The 25,403-nt window shown below is 39.4% G+C and overlaps 1 pseudogene; it reads right to left on the reverse strand.

Moving 5' to 3' along the window:
* Positions 1-21,786: 21,786 nt before the first annotated feature.
* LOC147446776 (uncharacterized) lies at positions 21,787-23,672 on the reverse strand (annotated as a pseudogene).
* Between the last annotated feature and the right edge of the window lie 1,731 nt (positions 23,673-25,403).

Consider the following 25,403-nt stretch of genomic DNA (forward strand, 5'->3'; position numbering starts at 1 on the left):
AAATCCGCTTCTCCTGACAGTGCTTAAAAACCATTTCCAAGAATAGTTAATGTTGTTCCTCAATTGAGTATATAGTGAAATCATCCATGAATATGGTGAGGAACTGATGAAGAAACTCATTGAATATCTCCATCATACACCACTGAAAAGTGGTTGGTGCATTGCATAGGCCAAATGGCGTTATCAGGTACATAAATGCTCCCAACTCTGTAACGAAAGTGGTCTTCCCCCGGTCCTCAGGAGCAATTTGTAATTGGTTTTAGCCACTATATCCATCCATAAAACTGTACATCTCATACCCTGCAATATCATCAAGCAACATATCTGTGAAGGGTAATGGAAATGGATCCTTGATGATTTGAGCGTTGAGTTTCCTATAATCTACAAATACTCTCAACTTCCCATTCTTCTTGGGAACAACTACAATAGGAAACAACCAATCGCTACTGGCTACTTCAGTGATGAACCCAGCTTTGAGAAGGTTGTCAATCTCTTGCTTGACCTTCTTAGCATAATTGGGATTCATTCGGTACCGTTGCAGTCTTACTGGCCTGGCATTTGGCTTCAGTGGTATCCTGTGCTGGCAGACCTCTGGATCCACCCCTTTCAGATCAGTGTGTTCCCAGGCTAAGACATCTTTGTAATGTTTGAACATTCTACGTGCTTTCTCCTTCATCGTAGGGTTGAGATGTTTGCTAACTTTGATCATTCTAGGGTTGTCTTCAGAGCTTAGATTCCATTCCTCAATCTCTTGATTAGCTGGGAGTAACCAGTTGAGCCCATCGTCTTTTCTCTTGGTTGACTCTTCGATGTAATCCCAAGACGGCCCCTTGATTTTCAAATCACTGTTCCGATTTGCCATGTCCTCCCTAGAATGTGCTGGCTCCTCTGGCGTGTTGGATTCAATTGATCCTTCCGGCCTTCAAATTAACTAAACTGATCGTTCTCCTGAATTGAGTTCAATAAACCGGTCTGGAAACTGATTCTTCTGTTTGTCAGCTTGCTCCTTGTTCAGTAGAACTGCATTGAGGTCAATATTTGCTAATTAAGGGAAAAATATTTAGAGCTGCTAACATCCTTTCAATCTTCTTGATCTTATACTGCTGGCGTAGTTCCTTAGGTCTCAACTCCTTTCTCTAGATTCTAGTGTTGTTGGTCTGAATCTGGATTCTACCACTCGCCCCTTGTAGAGTCAGAGTTTGATTAGCATAGTCGTGAACAACTTGTGCCGTTCGCAACCATGGGCGCCCTAGTAGCATTCCATATGCTCCTTGCACCTTGAGAACTAGAAAACTGGTCTTGAACTTCTCCTTGCCCACTTGTATTGGCATATTTTTTATCATACCGGTGGCTTTCACTACTCAATGATCCGCCATCCGCACTTTTAAAGGTGTTGGCTTCAGGTTTGTTATGCCCATCCTCTGCTAAAGATGTACTCCCATGATGTTTACTCTTGCTCCTCCATCCAAAATGACACTTGAAAGTGGTTCCCATTTTTCACGAGCTTTATAATCTACCTGAATTAGCAGCACTTCATCATCTCTGACAATCGTCTAGTCAACTATCCGGGCCTCCCTTCGTTGTCTGATGAATTTCGCTGCTTCAGGCAAAGTTCTTCTAATGTATTCCAGCTCCACAGTGAGTTTCTGGATTCTGTCATAGAGTTTTACAGGAATTTCCTCCTTCTCATGATCAGAGTTGTTGTCGGAGCTTGAAGATCTGGTAATATCTTCACAATGCCATTCCTTCATTTTAGTGCTTTCAGCTCCTCTATCAGTTCCCAACTATTCAATCATCCCTTGTATTGCAGCCAACATGGTCTCAGGTGTGCTAGGCTTTGACTAATCTGTCTCAGTAGATTGGGTTGGTATCTTCTGAATGACCGGTGCTTCAAAACTCTCTGGCTGCTCTGGCAGCTTCTTGGATAAATCCTCTGTGATTTTTGCCGCTAGTTCTCTCTGCTCCTGCCATTCATCAACCACCTTTTCTTTACCATTGGCCTTCCATATCTCTCTCTGTTGAGCCCATTTGCTGCTTCCAGTAGTGACTGGTTTTTCTGGAATCACTGGGATTTCCTCAATCACTACTCCTTTGCTTCGTGTAACTGCTCGTACTGGAACTAGATTTGGTACCTTCGTCTCAGTAGCCGCTGTCCCGGGTGTGGCTGGACATTGAGCCACAAAATGCCCATACTTTCCACAAGTATAGCAATTCAAACTTCGGCTTTAAAAATTACCACACCCCCGGCCCCGGTCAATACCCTCTTGGTATCTGCCGTGCCCTGGACCAGTATTATTGGTACCTAGCTTCTCCTCCTAAGAAGCGTTGGTAGTTTCCACTCTTACTGGTTCGGCATTGGTAAATGCCACCATTGACAAGCCTTTGCCTTTTTTAAAATGGTGAATCCTAATGCCACAGTTATTCCATAAATGTCCATAGGCTTTACAATAGGTACACTGTGGGCACTCATTGGAAACATGGTCTTTAGACTTACATTTTGAACATCAAGTCTCCATTCTTCTCACCGGTTGTCCGGTCTAGCTAATCTCAGCAATTTGCCAATCCATCGATTCAATCTTCCTAGCCCAAGACCCCTTGTTAGGCTTATCGTTGGTCTTCTCATCAGAACTACTGGAAATTCCAGTTGAATTAGAGGCATCAGTAGAAGGACTACTACTATTGGACCTCCTCTTCCTATGGCCCTTTTCCTTCTTAGCTTGTTGTTCCAGCTTCACAGCTCGCTGCACCAAATCATTGAATTTCTTCGTCAGTGCTCGTACCTCTTGCTCCTTAAGCTTCTTGCTGCGAAATCCATTCAAGAACCATGCTCGTAGTTTCTTTTCCGATGGTGATTCCTGCAGTTGCCTTGTCAGCTCCTTGATTTTCTCAACAGCTTCGGACTGACAATTTCCTCTACTTAATCTTATCCATTTCAAAAAGAATATCGTCATCACCTCTGTTGTCGAAATATTCCAGTCTGAAGGCTTTAAGTAGTTTATTATAGATTCGAAGCTGGCAAGCCGAGTAATGGTAGTACCACTTCCTCGCTGCCTCCTTTAGCGTTTGCGAAAAGTATTCACCCCAGTCATCCTCATCAATATTTTTCAACTCTACATACTGCTCAAAATATTGGATGTGAACATCCGGATCATCCTTCTCTCCCCCTTTGAACATAGGAAAAGAGATTTTCGACGAGAATGTGTAATCATGTCGATCACCGTTGGTCCATCCTCTTCTCATCTTGGAGTCCAGACACCTCTTTGGGGTTTCCTTACAGTTGTATGTATATGCATCCCCAATTAATATCTGCCTGTGTCTCAGTTTCTGTGTCCTCCCTGGCTTGTCTACTGGAAGTATTGCGATTTCCTTTACTGCCTTTGGCATCCTCGTCTCCCTGCCTGGACCGTGATCTTTTAGCCTTGTGTGCTTCCCTTTCTGCCCTTCTGCGTCTGGATTGACTAGAATGCTGTGAGTCCTGCGCCTCATTAGCCTGAGTGTGCTCCTCCTGAGCCTTGGTGTCAATCACCATCTCATGCTTGGGGTAAGAGTCTCTTTCTGACTCCTGAAGAATAGGTCAACATGGTAGGATGGTTTCCTGCCACGAATGGTTTTGGGTGCCATTACTGCAGCTGAGAAACTTCCAACTGGGAGATGAGTTTTCTAGTCAACGAGCAACAGGTCTGGCCACTATGATCACCAAAATGGAACTGGAGATGATCTCTTTAGATAGATGATTCCAGGGTTAGAAGTTTACAGCTATGGGTGATGTGTTAGTTCAAGTAGTAGACTGGAAAAGGAAATAGAAACTAAACTAGAATACTTCTACTGATATGAGGAATAGACTTAAGTACTGAGAATGATATTCGGATTTAGATTCAGATTTAGAGAGAGAATGAGTACAGAGTATGTATGACTGAAGTACAATGGCTGCTGTATTTAGATTTACAAGTGAAAGTTTACAGATAAAGATGTTGTAGCTCAAGAACAGATCAGGACTAAGGATTATGAATCAACAGCTTAAACAGAAGTACAACTGACAAATGACTCGATTCAAGCCCACAACTAATGCCAACCCAATTACAATGTAATGGGTCCTATTTATATGCCTTGGGAATTACTGTGGTAATTACCATGGTAATTACTGATTGATCCACTGTTCGTCTCACAGGAGCCGGTTCCCATCTAGTGAGATTGTCTTAGCCATCTACAACATCCATTTTCAATTTGGCCATGGACAAAATTCAGTGCTGGTAGAAGTCAAAGACCCCTCGCACAAAGCATATCTGCAATATGAACTGAAAGTGTTGGAATCGGCTGCCCTCCTTATGATCACTCCAGATGAGGTGGTAAAAAAAACCTCGAGCATGAGATGATTGCCCTGCCACTAATGTGGCAAGAGGCTTCTCAAGGAATTCGTTGCATACACACTCACACTAGTCCATGTGTGGAGTAACAAGACTCTCTCTCTCCATCTCAAGCTTTAAAAGAAAGCTTATCATCACCTAATTCAAACTTGTGAGAAGGGAGGCCTGCACCAACAACTCTTGGCTTTGTGATGAAAATCCAACCAAGAGACAAGCTTCAATGCATGCTCATCTCCTCTACCATGCTAATTACTAAGCTAAGCTATGCTAATATGAGTGATTATGTGAGGAGATGTACATATTTCTCGTAACACTACTCCTTCCTCTCAATCTACTCTCATACCCCGCTAGCTCTCACCATCTTCAAAGGTGTGTGAGGTCTTGGATCTGAGACCGTGAGGGAATTGATGTTGTGTTTATAAGTGTTTTTCTTAGTGCTTGAAGTTTCCATCTTCATTGCACTAGCTAGTATTGAAGGAACACAAAGAACTGTATTGTAAAATGTCTCTCTTGATGGGAGAAACCATAATACAAATCCTTTTGGAGGGGAAACCGGCTCCATGTAAAAACTGTTTTCAATAGCTTCATTCTCTCTTTTGAAATATTGTTCAGGCTATCTAACTAGGTGTTATACTTTTTGTTGCTCTCTCCGCCCAAGCACTCTTGGTATTCTCATTAGTAATCTATTCTAATGAAATGCTCACTATGTTCATTGGCTATTTTCTGCTACACACAAGTTACTAGGCCATTAAATGTTACACTTCTTGTCTGACATGGGTGATGCCTACTTGGTAATGAAGCTTGTGACACTATCCTTGCAAGACAATGTGGCTATGTGGTGTAGTTGAGAGCAGTGAGGTTCTTGATTGTGGTTTAGTTGGCCTTCCAGAGTGTTGTATGTGTAGAATGGTCTCAACCTGACAAGCTAAAGAGATTTCCTCCGAGTGCCTATCGTGTCATCTATGTCCTCAATTGACATTATGTTGATCTAGGTAGTGTTTGCATGCACTTCATGGGTGTGTGAGTCGCTCCCCGTCCAACAAAAGGTGTCAAGGACATACTGATTATGAGATGCGGATAGAATTATTGAATGAAGGGATTCCCACCCTTGGGTTGGCATTTGAGATAGGCCGGAGTCCTGTCTAAATATCGGTCCCAAGTGGAGGGATACCTACAGATAGATCTATGTCACTCCCTGGAACTAGCTGGAGGACTAAGGGAGGTGAGTAGGGTCGAGTCTAGGTATGGCCCTCACAAGTGGTATCAGAGAAGTACCCCCTTGGGTTGGCATTCGAGATAGACCGGAGTCTTGTCTGAGTGTCGGTCCCAAGTGGGAGGGATACTTCCAGATAGATCTACTCCATTCCCTGGAACGGTCTAGAGGACTGAGGGAGGTGAGTAGGGTCAAGTCTGGGTATGGCCCTCACAAGTGGTATCAGAACCTATTTCTGAATCTTGGACCTCAGAATTTAGAATTTTGGTTAGCATACTGAAGGTGTCTATGGGTTGGTACAATGTTCAAAAGAGTTGAAAGTTTCCTTTAAAGCATACAAAATTCTTGATTAATCCATGGAAAGCACCGTTTAATAAGTATATGTATGCTCGATAGATCAATGTCCACAGTACATTGCATAGTGCTTCTTTCTTGCTTGACCTTAAGTATCAAAACATGGACTACAATGCTAGACAAAGGTTTGATTGGATACTTTTATGCTGTGGCCATCAATTTCTATAGCAATGTAGATAATCAAGCTCAAGCCATGTTTGACTTGACAAAGTATATCTTAAAGTATAGAATCTTTACAAACCATAGTGGGAAATTTATGTGGTTCAAGGTGGTGCCTATGCAAGCAAGGTATATGTTCTGTCCCTTCTGTGAATGCAAATCTCTGGCACAATGCATTTATCCAATTTCAATCTCCCCTTGCAAATAGAGGTGTCTGACACACCGAGCCGTGATTCCTTAACCATCTTTGCGGACACGTCTTTATCAACGTCCTTCATTGCTTAGCATTATTTGGTGCAACTCAAAGGTCGGGGTAGCAGGAGTTGCCAACACCAACAAATAATTTTATGGATTTGGTACGACGAGCACTAAAAATGGAACAGCCCCGGGGAGGTCACCTAATAAAAATGTAACCTATCACGTGAGTTCGACAAAAGGGTATTTAAAGTTCTTGAAGCTTAGGAAAATATATATACAAAAGGGAATTATTTTTTCAAATTTGAAAAAAACTTACAGATTTTAAAAGAAAAGGGTACTTTATATTCTTGACAAAATTCACAGATAAGGGGTTTTACAAACATGTCTTGAACGCACGTGATACGGTAGTTTTACACATAGTGAACCTCCCGAGGGAAGAGCAAGCTAAGAAGGATAAAAGAAAGGGTACTTCAAGCTCCAGTGAGTCCACGGACACCTTGGATACCAATTCCAGTTCTTCAAAAGAAGAGGTAAAAGAAACCAAATCGAAGAAAAGGTCGGGATGGTCAAAGAAGATTGAAGAGTTGTCTAAGTAGATCTCTGAGATTTTAGGTACCAATCAATCAGTGGGGTAAGCAAAAATATGGTGCACCAAGTGTAAGTCCAAAAATCAACAGGACTAATGAACACATCCAATGCAATTACTGCCAAGATTTTGGACACCTTTGGAATAATTGTAAAATTAGAATGCATCACTTCAGAGAAGGGAAGGATGTATCCATGATAGCTTTAACCAATACAGAGGCACCAAAGCCATAAATGTAGAACACAGCCAATAGGAGTATTGAGGCTATTAGAGGTAGAGTCTGAGGTAGAGAAAGAGGAGAGTTTGGTCAAAGGAACTACAGCTACTATACTTGTGGCAAGTACGGGTATTTTGCAGCCAGTGTCCGGAAGCCCCAAAGGCAAAACCAAGACTACAAGTGAAGGCTCCACAACTAGTGCCAGTAATAGCTATTACAAGAAATTTGGGGTTGATAATAAAAGAACTACATGAAGAACGAGTGGAACTAGCATGCAGTGGAAGCACAAATCAAAGCTAGGAAAAATAGAGGGAAAATCTGGAAGGCAAAAGGTAAGGCAAAGAAAGTGGATCAGTGGTAGGAATAAACAATTCAGTCCACCTAGATTGTAGAGAAACTGGAGCAAATGATGCTGCAAAAAACTGAAGGTTCAGAAGGCCGCGCTATCTGAAAGCTGATGCCCACAATTCCAAAAGAGTTAATTGAAGGCAAACATGAAGATGACACAAATAATAATAGAAAGATGGACAATGAAGTACATCAGGTCAAGACAAAAATCGAAGTTGTGGCTATGGATCAAGATGTAGATTGTGCTCAAAGTCAAGCTGATCATCCCAATCAAGATCCACCAACAAGGAAATGGATGATAAGAACATGGCACTGTGAGAATAGTTGTTCTGAAGGGAAATCATTCAGTACAAGGTGCCTACAGTATTTCTAGGTAGACCTTGATTAAGGAGTTCTCAAGCCGTAAATAATTATGCAGATAAAACACTAACAATTTAGGGGCCGGGTAAGCAAATCTAGATACAAACAAATAACACTTCCAGCTGGAGAAGGGATTTCCAACCAAAGGAGCCGTGTCAAAAGTATGGCACAGAGAAGATACAACAGATGTTAGCCTCTCTTAATATTTTCCCAAAAGAAAATCTTGATCTGAATGCAGTAGTGTTAGACCAAGAGAAGGTGGAGGAACAACAACAGTAATACCCTAAAAAAAATTTGAAAACCAATGAGGGGACTAGACTAGTAACCCTGGACACACTACTGGAAGAAGACCAAGGAAGTGAGTCCCAAACTTCTGAAGAAGAGGTACAATAGGAGACAACTGAAGACTAATATTGGATGACCAGGAATATATAATATTGATCAACACATATATGAACAAGGCAGTAACACTCACGCTTCATCTAGACCAAAGGACGAGTACGCTGTCAGAATTTGGACTGAGAATGATGTTGAATCCATGGCCAAAAGGAAAGGCAAAACACTAAACTGGTTGATTCCCGATGATCAAGAGATTAAGGAGTGGAATCTAGGATCCGAGTCACATCCAAAAATGGTGAAAATTAACAAACATCTGATAAAAGAAATTAAATATAAAGCCAAGGAACTATTCCAGAAATACAAAGATGTGTTTGCATGGGAGCACACAGATTTGAAAGGAGTATATCTGGAGGTATGTCAGTACATGATTCCTTTGAAACCAGATGCTTGACCGATACGGTTAAAACAATACAAAATGAATCCTAACTATGCTAAGAAGGTTTAGGAGGAAATTGATAACCTTTTGAAGGCGGGGTTCATCACAGAGGTGACGAGCAGTTATTGGTTGTTTCCTATTGTAGTGGTATCAAAGAAGAATGGGAAATTGAGGGTCTGCATAGATTATACAAAGTTGAATGCTCAGCGGACCATTAAGACCCCATTTCCACTACCATTCACTGACATGATGTTGGATGAGTTTGGTGGCCGCTAGATGTATAGTTTCCTTGACAAGTACAGTGGCTACAACCAGCTTAGGATTGCACTTGAAGATAGAGCCAGGACCACGTTCATCACTCAATGGAGGTTTCGTGTACTTAGTAATGCCTTTCCGATTTTGTAATGCTTTGATGACATTTCAGAGGTGTATGATGGAAATCCTTAGTGAATTCCTACACAAATTCTTGGCCATATTTGTGGATGACTCAATTATTGTCTACTCATCTGAAAAGATGAACCTACTATTTTTGGAGATGGTTTTTCAAAGATGCCAAAAAAAAGAGAATATGCCTGAACCCATTTAAATCATTTTTATGGTATGAAAGGTCAGTTATCAGGGCATGTGGTATGCAAAAATGGGATAGAGATGGCTGTTGACAAAATCAAGACCAACAAAAGTCCCATCTCCGATGAATCTATCAAAACTAAGCAGCTTTCTGGGATATATTAACTTATATAGGAGGTTTATGCATATGTTTGCAACAAAACTTCCATTCCTTTAGATCAATTAACCCAGAAGGGAGTAAAGTTTGCATGGGTTGATGAGTGCAAGGACAATTCCCTGTCCCTTAAGCGTGCGGTCAGTACAAAGTCGATCTTGCAACAAGTGAACTGGGAAGTGTTTTTTCATGTCCATGTGGACGCATCTAGAATGGTGATGGGAGCAATTCTCGATCAGCTAGATGGGAGGACAAACTATCCGAGGTTTAGCAAGGAAGAGCAAGGATACTCGACCACTGAGAGAGAAGCACTGGGAATGGTATTTAGTGCAACAAAGTTTGGGCACTAAATGCCATTCCCAGGACACTTTTCAACAGAGATAACCTATAGAAAATTTTTGTAAGCAGGATTATGGTGGTAGAGTGTGATGGCAAATGTGAGATCTTTCTGTAAGGCTTGTGATATATGCCAGAGGATAGGAAGACCTACATCATTTGACATGACACCTATGACCATTATTCAACCACTGGGAGTATTCATGAAATGGGATTTGGATTTTATAGGGCCATTCAAGAAGATCACTGCAAGGAAGAATAAGTATATAGTCATTGCCACTTGTTATGTTAGCAAATGGGTGGAAGCGAAGGCACTCCCAAATAACATTACCAAGTCAATGCCCTGGTTCATCTACGAGCATATCATACGCCGATTTGTCTACCCACTGAAGAGAGTTTCAGACCAAGGAGCTCATTTTATAAATAATACTATCCATATCCTTACTGAAATATTTTTAGTGAACCATAAAAAATCTATGCCATATCATCCTAGATGCAATGGTTTGGTAGAAAGTAGAAACAAGACCATCAAGGCAATTCTAGCCAAGATTGTATATAAAGAGCATCATGCCTAGGATGAGAAAGTTCAGATAGCACTATGGGCTTACCGAATGGCGTACAAGGTCACTACTGGTATGATACCATTTAGACTGGTATATGGAATAGAAGAAGTAGTGCCTTTAGAATTTGCAGTTCCTTATCTCAAACTGGCCATAGAACATGATCTAGACTTCAATTAAAATCTGAAGAAAATACTGGATGAGCTCATAAAGCTAGATGAAATCAGGCAATGAGCTATATTGGAACAAAAGGTAGTTCAACAGAAGAGAAAACACTGGCATTATTACTGCCCCTCATTCTACTACCCAAGAAAGGCAGTAAGAAATCCCTTACACAAGATTCATTCACAAAATCCATCAAACATGGCATTTCAATACACAAATAGGAATCCAAAAACAGTCAAGAACTTGAAATTTTGATTGATGGCTGAAATGCAATTACACACAGGATCCGAATCTATTGATGCACAGAGCCTTCAGTCTCTTCCATATATGAGATTCTCATAGATTGCTCCTCTTCCCATGAAGATACCAATAGTTACAAATTTTAGGTTCCTAAAAGTTGCCCAATATCCAAAACCAGGAATTAAGGTATAGACTTGAGTGTGTACACTAAATTAATGTCCATAGCATAAGAAGGTACGCCCAAAACACCATTTAATACTTGGCACAGTTCGATCGTAGAAAGTTTTTCCTAGCAAAAACTTTTGACTCGACACCCACATATCCCTTATTGTAGAAAAAATCTATGCTAGTAACTATATAGAGTGCAAAGTGAGGTTCCTAAAATTAAATCCTGCAAGATTCGCAAACTACACACTACATAATCACTAAACACCACCAATTTTTCCCCCAAAGGATAACATTGATACCCCAAAACATTGTGCACCAACACACCATCAAAAGTGAATTACAAGTGCACCATTTATTGGTAACATGCTAGGGTTGGGAACCCAATAAGTAAATCATCAACCATGAAATCTCATAAAAAACAAACTTATAGAACCAAAGCTCAATGATCAAGTTTTTACTCCACCAAAATTCAACAAAAATAGCCAAATTCAGGTTCAGAATTCCAATCATCCTTGAAATTGTAACTCCTGAAATTTGCATTCTTGAATTTCAAAAATCTTTGCAGATCTGAAAATCAACAAATATATCATCGAAACAACTTTTCAAGTAAGCAAATTGCTTCCAAGAATCATGAAATATGTGATCCAAATACTCCACAAACATCTCCTCTTCCATATCCATCATTCTCGGCAAATAAAACTCAAAACCATCCTCTGTTTGCAATTCAGTCATTCTTCTCATAAAAAACTACAACTTTAGCAAGAAAAACATCCAAAACATCAAATCCCTTTGGAATCCACACGCATTTTGAAAAATTAGATTCAAAACCTAATTCATCTCTAGATCATCGTTTTGAAAAATCCGATCCAAACAATATGTGAGTGACAATATTGAATCATGAAAACCAACATCTTGCATCTGCAAAATTTGATTTTCAGACTCAAAATTGAAAAAATCATAGATGGCGCTTTATCAATCGCTTTAGACACTTCAAGATTCAGAGCATCTACCACTTTAAGCTCATTAACCATTATCACATGCTTGCAAACCATCAAACATTGCTTCTTCAACGCCTTGGAAGAAGATTAGAATCAACTCTAGACTCCACATTCTCAAAAACAAGCTTTCCTTGATCTTTCTAACTCAGGTCAGTCAAAAAATAGCCAACTTGATCTTTGCTTTTTGCATCCCGCTTCAAATTTCTTTACAAAGTAGCAAACTCTCCTCTTCTTCAAGTAATTCCAGGTTTTCAGGTTCATTTTTAAATTCATGTATAGATTGAGTTTCAGACTGCTCTTCAAAAAGACTAAAGAAAGATTCAAGGTAGAATGCAAAATTTACACCTGTGAGAAATTGTCTCTTGTGAACATCTTCGACATCTTTGCATATAGTGAAACTTTAAAACCTGATTTAGATTGAATATGCCAAAACAATTGATTTTTCTAAAAATCCTAATTCAAGAAACACCCAAATTTGATTTGCTTCTTCATCAAATTGATATAAGTTTAAGCTCAAAAATAACAATGTGAATTCATGTACACAAGACAAAGGAAACAAAAAATTGGTTTGAGTGTACTCTTTCTTGAAAATATCACAAAACTCACTTTTTGTCTAGGATTTGCTCCATCTCGCAAGATATTTTTTAAATGAAGCAGCCTCACAAGCACCTTCCATCTTCTCACACCCCATTAACACTCCAAAGAATTGTGCAATTGCCTCCTTCATTTCAAGTTGCATTGTTTGAATTTCAAGAAAAAACACCTAATTTTTTATTTGAGAGATATCTACCTCGACGTCATCCATTTCCGCCTCAAAATGGTTACACAATCACTTTGCATCACATCATGAAGAAAAAATCCCAAAAGAAATCCAATTTGCATGAAAGAGCACTTAAAAGAATCATCAAGAATCTAAAAACTTTCACATTGTTTATATTGCATTTGTAACAACTTCCTCTTCTCAAGAGAATACTTCATCACATCATAAGGAGCCAAGCTAGCAATCTTGCCATCACATGGATTGAAGGACTTCAAAACTTCAAGCAAGAACAATAAAGGGTTCTAAATATAAGCATCCAATTGAAGTATCAATAAAAACATGTATCCACCAAGATTCTTTCCAAATGAGAGACAATTTAGATCAGCAAACTCCACTCCAAGTCAAATATTCAAGGAAATAGCTTGCATATGGACCACATCCTAAAAGTTTATTATGTAGCACCATAGCTCTTCTTGAAGAATCGTGATAAAAACAAAATGCTTCCAAGTACCACAACTAGTATCATTTACCATGAACACATAGAACCATTGAGAGATAATGAGATCATCATCATCTCCTTTATTCACAAAATCACATAGAAAGATAGAATCATCTTCAGGAAAAACCACTTAATGATCATCAAGAACTTGTAAAACGCTTGCGTAATCATCAATCAAAAGAATCTCCTTACCATCATAAACTACATTGCCAACATTGACATCAAAAACTTGGTATAAATCCAAGGAAACTGAACTTCCTTGGAAAAATATGAACTTCCAATCTCCTTGACTAAGTTTGTAAAAGCACCAACATCATAAAGGTCATTCAAGACAACATCATCATTTAGAACATCATCCATAACATGAAGGTTTGAAGAAGACTCCATATTCACAATTTGGGTAAGTTTGAAGTTTCAAATCCTGAAGTTGATTATCCTTCTCCAAAATAACTTGCTTAAGAGCATCATGAACAATAAGAAAAATGCAATTCAAATTCATCTCTAACCTAAGAACACTCCATCCTCAATAATGCCTTCACTCCTAAAGATCTTGTAAACTGCTTCATTTGCCGCAACCATATTTGAATACCTCTCATTCTCCAACTCTAACAAGAGGTTGTTGATCATCTCTGCTTAACAACAAGACTTTGAAGTTCAGCAAATTCAAGAAAACAAATTCTTTGCAAAGCAATAATTTTTTGTTGAGAGAATTTCATCATGGAACTTTGCAAATCAGGGCCTTTGGTAGCAAAACTTGCAACTTAGGGACCTGAAATTCAAGATCCTTGTCTTCACAACCTGAATAACTCATATTCACTCTTTGAAATTGGCTTTTAGTCTGCAAGACTTCAAAAAACACTTCTCCATCAACATAAACACCTTCTCGACTATCGCTTGTGGGATAATCCTTATCAAGATACATCAAAAATTGATTCATCACATCATCCTCATCATCAATACACAACATGTATTCATTCATCTTTATCTCTTTCACTTCATTACACTATGATTTGATTTCTCCCTTAATTTCACCCTCTTCAAGATTGATGTCCAATGTTGGTATGTGGGTTTGTATGGGATATTGGTGGACTTCTCTGGTTTACCTTACTTGCATTCCATTCTTCTCAATTGCCAATTATTCTTTTGGGTAACTCTCCTTCTCTTCATGCAAAGAGGCGAGTCTCTTTAATGTGAGGTTTGGGGAAAGTTGGCAATCATGTTGGCTCTTGAGTTGCTCCTAGCTTCCTCCATCATCTTTTGGACTTGATCTCCCTCACTTTGAACATATCTTCTTCTTCTACAACTTTAATCCCTTATTAAAGAACATCAAAATTAGCTTGAAAATTTTCAGGTGCTAAAAATCAGATTTTGGCCTTGAAATTTCAAGTTTGGAAACCACAGGTGCCTAAAAATTTGGATAACTAAAAAATTAAAACTTGAGGTTGTTTTAGGTCTAAAACAATAATAGGTTGTTAAAAACACCATTGAGAATCATCTCACTAAGGTAATCATTGAACTCGTCTCCATACTGATCTAAAATACCTTCAATAGCTTCTTGCAACTTTGATATCCTTCTTGCCGTGCAACATAACATCCTCTTCTTGCCGACATGACTATTATGCCACTTGTGTGTGTTGGACGGGAAGTCTCACACACCCATGAAGTGCATGCAAACACTACCTAGATCAACATAATGTCAATCGAGGACATAGATCACACGATAGGCACACGGAGGAAATCTCTTTAGCTTGTCAAGCTGAGAACATCCTACACATACAACACTCTTGGAAGGCCAACTAAACCACAATCAAGAACCTCACTGCTCTCAACTACACCACCTAGCCACATACACACATACGGAAGGTAACTCACCTAATCATGTCAGATTCATACGAAACTTAAGGAACACCATCCCCTCACTAGGATACACCTGTCCCTAAGCTTCTACACTCAAAACCCTCACTCAAAACCCGTCTGCGGAAAACGCGTAGGATGACAGAGCTGAATTTTGAAAGTGCCCGAAACTAAAATTTATGAGTACCTATCCGTAGCTTATGTCGCCACGATTCTATAGACTACTAGCACGCAGAAAACAGACATCGTTTGATACACTTACGGCCATAAGTATCTCGTAGATGCGTCAGCGTGTGCGCTTCGTCTCGCATGGAATGCTTGGCGTTGTCGCGTAGCTCTCCTCGAGCCTACAGCAATGGTGCAGTCGGATCTCCAATGCGTTGAGCGAGCCGGGCGTAGCGAGAGGATGAAGCTCACGCTCACTCTCTTTCTCTCTCTCACACAGTAGATAGCAGCGTAAAGTTTGATTATGAAAAAGTCTTCTTTACAAAATGACCTAGGTACGTTATATACTAAGGCTACCTTAGGTTTAACCAAAAATGGGGTTGAAAGGGTCAAATGGATTTGTATTTACAATCTGGAAGTGCCATTGCACCCTGGCTTCTCAAAGTAGAATAACTACTCATTACAAATGACGTTTATAGCCATAATCCGCAACATTTCATAACTCGCAAAAGATAAGACTTTGGTACGAAACTTGAGTTATGTTGTGTTGTTGACCCAGCGGTCAACAATGTGCATCATCAAGAACTTAGAAAACCAATCTAGATCCTCTTGAGCATTCACATATGTCCTGATGACATGATGCATCCTAAAATCATTGCATGATCTCATACAATTCTCTACACAACTTTGGCATGTAATACCTACCTCCTCTTTTTGACAAAGCTTACACATGTAAGGACATTGATTTGCACAATGCCCATGTTTGTGGCAAACAGAGCACTTCTTCTTCTTCTTCTTCTTCTTACCCATTGATTAGAAATCAAAGAAATAGAGACAAATAGTATCACCATACAATTATAAACCGAATCTTCCTCCATACAACAACACTTTTCTAAAAACTTCATAAAATCAGGAATCTGAAATTTTTGAAATTGCTTGCAAAATGTTCAAAGACTAGAGATTGTTTTGAACTGCCTAAAAACTATCTAAAAATTTGAATTCTCTAAAAAAATATCAAAAAATTGAAATTTTGAAGAAAACCAGAGTTTTTGAAATTCCTTGAATCTCCAAATTTCCCTGAGTGGCTAAAAACGCTCTAAAAATCTGAAAATGCCTTGAAAATTTTGGAAACGCTTGCAATTTTAAAAATGACATGAAAAGAAAGAGGGTTTTCTCTTCTTGTCTACAACATTCTACTTCATCAAAATCCTCCCTAAGAACGGCATCGATTCATGCATAGAGACACCATTGAAAGGCACACCATAGAGACACCATTGAGAGACACAATCAACATGTGTTACTGTCCCTCATTCTAATACCCATGAAAAGCAGTAAGAAATCCCATACACAAGATTCATTCACACAATCCCTCAAACATGGCATTTCAGTACACAAACAAGAATCCAAAAACAATTAAGAACTTGTATTTTTGAATGCAACTACACACAAAATCCTAATCTGCTATTACACAGAGCTTTCAGCCTCCCTCGTACACAAGATTCCCATATATTGCTCCTCTTTCCATGAAGAGACCAATAGTTACAACGTTCAGGGTCCTGAAAACTACCCAATACCAAAAAATGGGAATTAAGGTGTAGACTTCAGTGTCTACATTAAAGTAATGTACATAGCATAAGAAGGTACGTCCAAAACACCATTTAACAGGCATGACAAGCAAATTAAGATCAAGAAATTTAGGAAAGAAGATCTGTGTTACTATATCAGTCCAGATTAGGACCAAAGAAACCAAACTTGAAGATCGCATGGGAGGGGTCATGCGATCTTCAATTCTCCAATTATGGTATGGTATGACTAATAGATCTATCTGGATTACTGCTACCTGGAGTTTACAATGGGTCTAAGATCAAGCTGTACTATGCTGCATCAAATGGTATCCCAGCAAATGAAGTAGCACCAAAATCACATTTTGAAGATAACACATTGAATGTATTCTTCATACGGACAGAACCATTTCTACAAAGGACTCTAGAGGATCTGAACAATCAACACCACGTCATAATTTTAAGTCACATCAACTGGACTTAAGGCGCGATTATCTATCTGAACATATAGACGTGACATGCCAAACATTCAAGAAGCCATCATAGGTAGATAGCCTGTCAGTACTTATTAATAAGACAAGCCAATGCATGCTTGACACATCACAAACGATGGGTATCCTTATGAGGCAAAAGAAGCGTGAACAAGCTATGGTGCGTATAAGGGATCATCAAGTGATCTTTTTATGTCCACTCCACAGATTTCATAGGACAAATCCATAAGAAAGAAATCCAATGCCATGCGTAGAGAATACAATGCAACAATGGCAACGCTATAGGAAATTGTGGACCAAAGTCAAGAAAAAAGAGATACGCAAGAACAACAGTCCACCCCAGAAGATATTCCCTCGTACCAACCAATGGGGAAATACATTTTCCAAGAATGAGAATAAGCTCTTCTGTAGAAATGGAGAATGATGGTGGGACTAGAGGCAACACGACTTCCTGCTGACACCAACATTATGGTCCAAGTAGCCATAACTTTCAACGTAGACAAGGGCACTATCACAATCAATGACAGAGAAATTTAGATAATGGTCACAGTAATTTCACACATTCTAAAGTTGCTTGTCAACTTGAAATGACAACCTTGTAGCCCTAAAGTTGTGACATGTCTTAGACTGCAAAACTCAAGACCCAGCAACAACTATTCAAAGCGTGGTATGTATGGCAGGTACTATAATGGGCTACATGCATTAATGTCAAGTACAGGGATGTGATAAATAAAGCAACCCTTAATGCACCAGACCATGTGCCAGGGGGCACATCATCTGTAGAGTAGAAGACTAGAGCCATTGTACCTCAAAGCAAGAAGCAATAAATCGAGCAAACTCAACATAGTTCATCAGAGCGGGTCCAAAAGAGGAGGGATTTATGGGAGAAACTAAAACTTAAGACGCGGGAAAGTTTTTTGGCAAGGGCGGCAAGGGAAGCTGAGAACCCCTTGCAAGATGCACAACCAAGGGCCACATTTGCTATAGCCATCAAACTCTAGATGAGCCCAATCAAAGAAGAGGAAGCTCAAAGAGAACCGGAGGTATCTCAAGAGCAACCTCTTGAACCCCTGGAATAACGCCCTCAACCTCAGTGAGACACATCAGTGGCTACAATGGTCAAGACCAGGAAGTAGGACAGACTCTAGATGCTACATCAAAAGCCGATGCTTGGAGATCTCGAAATTGAGGCTATTGGGAATCAAGCGGTGCCATATTCAACACCAGTCTTGATATTCAGACCACACATGATCAGAGCCGAAGCAATAATAGATGGGTGTATTACTACTATTTAGAGAAACTGAAATACAATTGTGAGTGTTGTTGGTGAGATGATGGAAGCAAACGTCATCTTACAAGATGATCAGATTACCATACTAAAGAGATAAAGGGAGCAAGAACGGGTTTCTACAACACAATGGACTGTTTAAAATAAAGCACTGAAACACGAGCTGATATCTGAAGCAACAAAGGTATTTGGACAAGGGGAAGAGATTAAGAATCTCAAAACCCAAGTTGAGAGAGTGCGGGCTCTAAATCAAACACTGGCAATCCAAAATAGGAAACTGCTTAGTCAAACGATAGCACAAACTATAGTGGTATATCAATAGGCATCTACAACCAACAATACGAATATGGTCAACATAGAGATGCAATCTTGGACAGATACATCTACCAATCGTTGATCAATATATATATCAAATGGGGAGGGCAAATTGGTTTTAAATCTAGACGATCTTCAGAAGCTGGTGGACAAAATCAAAGAGGATCTAGCTGATGACAAGGTTAAGAAGTATACGAAATCCTTAGCTAATCAGATAATGATAGAGCACTTCGGTGCCAATTCAGAGGAACACGGGGAGGATGATGATGAGGAAGACCAAGATGATGATGGTGCAAGGCCTTCCCGATCAAATCCAAGTATTCTAATGGTGCATGGCCTTCAGGATCAAAGCCAAGGATGATATTGATGGTGCACAAGATTGGTATGAGCAATCCAAGGCTCTCTAGGTGGCATGGAAATTAATACTTAATGACATTGAAAAGAAGACTGTAGTCTCTAAGTTGAAGGAGGACTTAATCAACTTTAGAGCCTCAATGAAGCAGTGGAGGGATCAAACAAGACTACTCATCCAACACACAAACGAACTACTCTAGTTGTCGGTGGAGGCTTCTAAGATCTCAGAAAAAGAACTAGCAAAAACATCCAAACCCCAGTTCAGGGAAATGGACAATATTATGTTTGAGGCCAGAATAAAAGCTAACAATCCGTATCTATCGGGATGGATACACACAACCTCTATCTATCACAAGTTTCCTAGAACTAGACTCACACGAGGGAAGAAGTCAATATATATATCACAAGAAATTTTTAGTGTTTTCCAACTTGAAATCACCATATGGTATACCACATTCCCATGGTTTATCCCGCTAAATGCCAAATTCCCTTAAGTGGATCTTTGTGGGAATAAAACATTCCCAAGGGGAAATAGGTTTTTCCCTCATGGGATTTATTTCGATCAATGTGGGAAAATATATGCAATTGGGAAAGTCTAAATGGGATAAATATTCCCGCATTCTCAAGTGGGAAATTGGGAGTCTCCAAGGTTTTTCCCGGGGTGAATCTTTTTCCCATGAGGGAATTAATCCCAGAAATGTAACATTTAACAAGAAGCTAGTATCTTGGCTGATCGCCCACATCAACCAGGGGAGAGGACACATTTGAATTGGGCTGCCTGGGATTGAGGGCCTAGTTCTTCCATGCAGACGTTTCACGAGACTCATATGCTAGATGGTAGTTTTGTGGCTGAGCACTATGTCATTGGCCATGGGTCGACTAACCAACTGTTTGAGATTGATGTTACCATTCCTCCGCAGTGCGATGATATCATGATAGGTACAGTTCAGATGCCTTCACATTGTGGTTGGGATGGGCTTTTTGATCAAGGTATCGTCCTGTTAGTTCACCTAGAGACCGTGTTGTTCCTAGCATCCACCCAATGCAATGTACCCTAGGTTTAATATAACAATTCATCTCTGTCTCTCTCTCTCTCTCTCTCTTTCTCTCTCTCTCTCTCTCTCTCTCTCTCTCTCTCTCTCTCTCTCATCTTTTCAACCAATTGGTGTGCATTCTTCTCTTTAGTAAGCCTCTTCTTTTTGTTACACAAAACCAAGGCAACCTTATTTATACCCTATGGGTTATGAAATTATTGCCTTCTTGTATGTCAACACACCATCCTCAGCATACCAACTTGATCCTTTTAAAAAAATATGTCAATAAAGTCAGTCTTTCAACTATAACTTGCTACATGTCTTTACATACACTTTTAGAGATTATATTAGTTGACTTGCAGATAATCTAATTCATATGTGTCAACTACAGTGGATCAAAACAACACAATATAGATTTGATGATGCAATTCCTCAAGGTGAAGCCTGGAAAACTCATAAAGGCCACCAGCCTTATAGTGCTTGTATGATTCTCTTAATCATTTATAGATCTCTTAAATGACATGGTGGCCTTATGCGCCTGATTTGGAGCTCATGCTGTGTAATACTCCAGGGAAAAACAAGGAAGAGGATCTTTCCCGTCTCCAAATAGAGAACATAAAACTTCTTCCACCAGAGAATATAAAAAAAGATGGTAATCCTTGTCAAAAAGCTGAAACCTTTGAAAAAGATGAAACACACCATTCACAATCAGTTAACTCAGTATTTGCGCATTGTACCGCTCAATGCAAATCATTCATTCATTCAACCCCCTTAATAGGAAGAATACAATCAGCTAACATTAATTCCTCATTCCAATGAATATTCAATGGATGCCTCGGTTAACTAGAGACATTAATGTAGAGTACACCAAAACTCATAATTATGGCAAGCGCTCTGATAGACACAAGGTCTTCACACTAAACAGTTTGTTGGGAGGACATGAAAAGCTGGAACAATCTCCTTCTAAGTAACACCATATAGACCCAAAATCCTCAATCTAAAATACCAATGTCATTGGGTGAAATCCTTAGCAATTGTGAGGGAGAAAACTAGAACGACCCCTTCATTCTTGACCTCACACAAGCAAACACATAGTCAACAAAGCAATAGAGAAAGATTGGTCCAGATCACATAGATTTTCATTGCAAAGAGTGTCAAAAACAACAAAAGGACATTGCATCGACCATACCATAACAGCTACCAAAAGAAGGATAAAACAAGAGCCCTGCATAGATTGTCTGAAAACAAATCTACCAGACAACAAAGCACCCCTATAAGGAAGACATGCATCAGCCAGTAAACAATGGTAGCATACATCATTTTCCACTGTTTCAGTGAGGTAATAAAACTCGTCTTTGTGGTTGTCTGCAATAAAGGTATTGAACTTCTCCTCCCATGCTTGCAATTTGATCACCTTTCTATCCCATGTCACATTAGTCAAACAATATGTAATTAGTTTTGTTATTGATTTCAATTATATCAAAAAACCAGCATAAAGAAGAGTGTAGTAAACTCATTTTTGGGAGCCATACAAAATCTTTAATCAGTTTTTGTATTCCAAAACTAAGGAAACAACTTCATGAAGGAAACAGTTTGCAGCTCATCAAACCTCAGAATTTTGTAGACATTTTTTATTAGAAAAATCCTAAGATACATTAACTAGCATTGTGAATCAAAAAGATGAGACATGATGTAGTGTAGCTCAAAACGATGCTAAAGTTGCCGGCTGTGCAAAGTTATAGAGTGTGTAAGTTATGCACTCAGGTGTTTGCCATATAAAAATCGTAGACGAGTGCAGTGCTTGGTGCAGAAGCTTTGAAGAGTGCAAAGAATGTCCTCAAGTATAACCTTTATCATGTCCTCCCCTAGAGGGCAAGCCAAAAACAGTATGTACATACTAGCTTTGTAGAGTTGGCAGCCATACAACATTATATGGGTCACATCCGAGTACTCATTGAGGTAGCCGCTACTCAAAGTCCTACCATACAACCAAAAACACAATCAAATGCCAATCTAGATTGCAAAAAACTAAAAAACAACAAAAATCAGAGTGTGATATTGATTGAGATTAGAAGAAATTAATACAAATTTCAAACCCAATAAAAAAACAAACATAACAAAAGGAAGAGAGCATTACTAGAGGTCTAGCCCACCCAATTTTGGCTCTCCACATCCTTATTTCAATTGAGGTGGCTGTCAAAAGCTTTCGTTAGTGATATCTTTTCGTAATGAAGATTGAATGCATAGCGTGCACATTTACAAAGGTGGGACAACTCAAATTCAAGCTCACAAAACTCATTGACCCACTACCTCATGAGAAGTATGCTGGGAAGAAGTACCCTCATCCGCTCTATCCTAAAAGAAGACACGAACAAAGTTAGAATATTGACATGAAAGGAGAAAAGTAGAAAAGGGTGAAAACATTTCAAGACGAAGAATAACCTCTGTAGAGCTTGGAAGCACAATAACTATAAATTTTCAATCTAGCCAAAAAATTTCAAATTCTTCGTGATCCAACCCAAAAAGAAGGGATTTTCTATTATGCTCATCAACTTCCACAATAAAAGCTTCATTCGACAATCATGTGAGGACACAATGACATGGTCACCTGGCTCAAGCGATGGTGGAACATCACTTGGCTGCCCTCTTTGCAACAATATCCCTCGAACCTTATGCCCACTAACTTCATACATTATCTCCATGTCATTCATAGGAGAACTTAACCAGAAACATTTATGCTTTAGCCAAGCAAGAGGTCGCACCATGTCCTTACAATTACTCCTCTCACTTGTGGGTACAAGAGGCATCCTTGTTACCTCGTCCATGATGAAAATTCTTTGAACCAAAGATTCCACAACCATAAACAGCTGAAGTTCTCCTTCTTGTTCATGAAGAAACATTTTCTTCAAACATCCTCTATGAAAAACTTCAGGCTGCTCGCATGTCTGAGATAGCTTGTCTAGAAAAACCACATAATCACATTGTGCATACTTACATCCATGCAAAAAAAGCCTTGAAGTAGTTAACACCCATAGCATTTACATTCTCCAAAGTAATCAAAGGTGCGTCCTTCCACTTGTAAACGGTTAGCAATGACTCCCTCTCATGTGCACTAAGAATAAAAAACTTCTTCTCCTTTCCAGCAACAATAAGACCCTTGTTATCTACCAAGCCTTTGCAGCTACTTGGAAGGAGCCTAGAACATGCATTCCATACATCCTTGGCTTTCTCTTCTGACGATGCTAGCAAAATACATTTCTCATGCCAATCAACACAATCTGTAGGAGCATATTGATCTCCATGTGCCTCTAGAAAAACCAAGAAGGAATGCACAAAATACTTATCTATATCAAAGCATCGCACCCCATCCTTCTCAACATTGACTTGTGTTATTGGTGGGTACACTCAAGTAGCCCGAAACACATCTCTCAAAAGAGAAGCACCAAAAACAATCGTGAGACCCCTGTCTCAATATGTCATCAAGAATTTCATTATTAGCTAAGAAAACCCACAAACCTAATAAGATACATACATTTGAGAATGATGCAATTTTCACAATAGCTTGAAAATGACTCATACCTGCAACATGTTCCAGAGACGAGCTATTTGGACCCTCCCACTCCTCCAACAAGATGCACCATTAAAGAAAAAGATATCGACAAAATCTTATGGCATCTTGGGTCCATCCCTTCTCTCTCATACACCAAAAAAAAAAAAGTGAAATATCAATAAGAATCTTTCCAGGAACTACATCCTCTTGGAGATCCCATGACCACATTAAGGATGTGCGATAGACACCATTGGATGAATTTTTGAAAATCCTCTTCTTTGAATAACTTGTACTGTCGAGAAGGATGTCGTGGCCATCGTCCACTATTCAAAATATTCTTCGAAATTGACCTCTCCACCTGTTTCACAGCCTTATCAATATCTTCTTTCATGGATGTAGAAGCCATTGACACCAATTTGCTTACGTATTTTTGAAACAAGTTAAGAGAAAATATGTGCATGGAATCATAGAACAAGTCTCGAGAAATGTCAAAACCATATAAGTGATAGAGTCTCCACAGTCTAGACTCCACGGACAATCCTCCTTTTCTCAAGGTGTTTTCCTTTTCCTTCTTTGTGATACATCTTTTCGACTTTTTAATGCTACTCCGTATCTTCTCCACATGCCTCCTCTTTGGAGGATACCTACCTTGCTACTTGTTTGCATCATACACATAGCGGTCACCCACAAGTGTTTCCTTTGCCTTGTGTTGCCTACAAAAACTCATGCCTCCATCTTTAACTTGCCCAAGTTTACATTGAGCAGGGTGACCTCCCAAGCATAGCATGAGCATTCTTCTTAATGTGACTCTCCCATCTTGTATTTTGTCACTGATATCATTGGAAGAATATGCATAATGCATATCAAAACCCTCCACATAAGATCTTTCAAGATCTAAAAGTAAGGGATGTAAGAATGCATCAAGTATATCATTATGCTTTGTCTCCAAGTCTCTGTGCGAGAGAGGCAAAAACAATACAGGTAAAGATCCCAATATTGATCCTTTTCCCCCATTCATGACCACTATTTCAACTACGGCACTATCTTTCATTGTTGTAGAAGCGGCTTGGAAGCCATCCCAATGTAGCATGAGAGAAAAATTCCGAGGATCCCCCTTCACAACACAAAAAGAAAGAAAATGTAAGTTGACTACATCGAGAAAAAGGCATAGAGTGTGAATCCACCATATATCATAGACATTATACCTGTATCATCTTTCTCTTGGCATGAACTTCTTTACAACATTTTGTGCATGTAAATTGATACTCTTCATTTGGCTCAGTCCATACGAGCTCTGGACTAGACTCCTTAGGAAACTTCCTATAAGCTTGCTTGCAAAGATCATTATTACATATCACAGGTGCTTCCCAATACCGTTCCGGGTTCCAAAAGTCTTGATAGACTCTCGTCTTTTCCCCGTCCCAAAATTCGTTGACATGTGAAGGATAGTCACATGCCTTCTTATCCAACTATTGTCCTCTTTCCCTCCACATGGCTAGAAAGCCATGGCAAAATGTCTCACTAGCACACAAGAGCCGAAGTTGATCCAAAAAAGAGATGTATTGAAAAGAAATCATATCTTTCCTAGGCTTTTGACATTGTTGGCATTGCTCGCAACACTCTTTGCAATCACGTACCAAAGATGATGGATTGTCTTCGATACTAAAACCACATTTTATAATTGTACCCTCATACGCATCCTCTGGGCTAGGTGCAAAAACTTGAGGATCATGGGACATATGGTCGGTGCCAGCACAAAGCTTCCACTC

Source organism: Adiantum capillus-veneris, chromosome 12 (assembly GCF_014529385.1).
Source record: "Adiantum capillus-veneris isolate H3 chromosome 12, ASM1452938v2, whole genome shotgun sequence".
In the NCBI taxonomy this organism is placed as follows: Eukaryota; Viridiplantae; Streptophyta; class Polypodiopsida; order Polypodiales; family Pteridaceae; genus Adiantum; species Adiantum capillus-veneris.